Source organism: Lynx canadensis, chromosome B1 (assembly GCF_007474595.2).
Source record: "Lynx canadensis isolate LIC74 chromosome B1, mLynCan4.pri.v2, whole genome shotgun sequence".
NCBI classification, from domain to species: Eukaryota; Metazoa; Chordata; class Mammalia; order Carnivora; family Felidae; genus Lynx; species Lynx canadensis.
This window is the reverse complement of record NC_044306.2, coordinates 198,915,536-198,917,221: the sequence shown is the minus strand read 5'-3', so window position 1 is coordinate 198,917,221 and position 1,686 is coordinate 198,915,536.

The following is a 1,686-nucleotide window of genomic DNA, read 5'->3' as shown; positions in this document are numbered from 1 at the left end:
CCACAAGACCATGACGTGAACCAAAACCAAGAGTCGGACGCTTAAGTGACGGAGCCACCCAGGTGTCCCAATCACACATCTTTCTAATTTACTAACTGCCACCCTTGAAAACTGGGAAAAACCCTGAAAGTTTACTGTTTTTTAAAGTTGATTTATTGGGGCTCCTGGGTGGCGCAGTCGGTTAAGCGTCCGACTTCGGCCAGGTCACGATCTCGCGGTCCGTGAGTTCGAGCCCCGCGTCAGGCTCTGGGCTGATGGCTCGGAGCCTGGAGCCTGTTTCCGATTCTGTGTCTCCCTCTCTCTCTGCCCCTCCCCCGTTCATGCTCTGTCTCTCTCTGTCCCAAAAATAAATAAAAAACGTTGAAAAAATTTTTTTTAAAGTTGATTTATTTATTTTGAGGGGGTGGGGGAAAAGTAGAAGGAGGGCAAGAGAGGATGTTAAGCAAGCTCCATGCTGAGCATGGGCTCAATCTCACGAACCACGAGATCATGACCTGAGCCAAAATCACGAGTAGAATTCTCAACTGACGGAGCCACCCAGGTGCCTCTAGAGCGATCCTTTTAAACCGAAGCGTTGGGTTGTATCTGAATCTCACCGGAGCCCTTGCACCCGATCTAGAGTCAAAGTCCATCTCCTCAAGGGCAACAAGGTTCCTTCTGATCAGCTCCTGTCACCTCTCTGACCTCACTCCTTTTGCTCTGCCTCTCAACTAGTTAGTTGTTCATTCATTCATCAAATATCTGTCGAGTGCCTACTTATATCTATATGTGCCAGGCACTGTTACAGACACTTGGGACACTTCAGTGGACAAACACGCGTGTGAGAGAGAGGAAGGACTAGTCTCTTGGCTGTTCCATGAACTTGCTACCACGTGGTGGCCTCAGGCCTGAACACTGGCTGTTCCTCTGCCTGGACTGCCCTTGCCCAGAAATCCACATGTCTTATGTTTTCACCTGCTTCGTGTTTCTTTTCACATGTCACCTGCTAGCAAGGCCTTCCCTGACTGCCCTATCTACAATCTCTAACTGTCTGGCACTTAATATCTCCCCCCAGCTATTCACTTCTCCATGACTCTTAATTTCCTCTAATAGACTTTATATTTTGTAATATCTAGACATAACAGACATTTATGTCTGTTGTATTTCCCCCACCATTACCCAAATAGGGTGAGATGGATGGCTTATTCCCTGTCATGTGAGTGCCTTGAACAGTGCCTGGCACAGAATGGGACTCTGGAAATATTTTCTGGATAAAGGAAAGGATGCACGAAAAGGAAGAACCTTGAGAAGGTTATTGACCTTTTTGTACTTCCTTTCCATTTTCTAAAAATTAAGGAGTGTAATGGTCACTAACTGACAGGCTTGTTAAAAAGGTTTAATGTGGGGTGCCTGGGTGACTCAGTTGGTTAAGCGTCCGACTTCAGCTCAGGTCATGATCTCACGGTTCGTGGGTTCGAGCCCCGCGTCGGGCTCTGTGCTGACAGCTCGGAGCCTGGAGCCTGCTTCGGATTCTGTGTCTCCCTCTCTCTGCCCCTCCCCCACTCATGCTCTGTCTCTCTCACTCTCAAAAATGAATAAATGTTAAAAAAAAAAGTTAAAAAAAAGGTTTAATGAAACAGTACCTCTAGGGGTCCCAGGCTGCCTCAGTCGGTGGGGCATGCGATTCTTGGATCTTGGGGCTGTGAG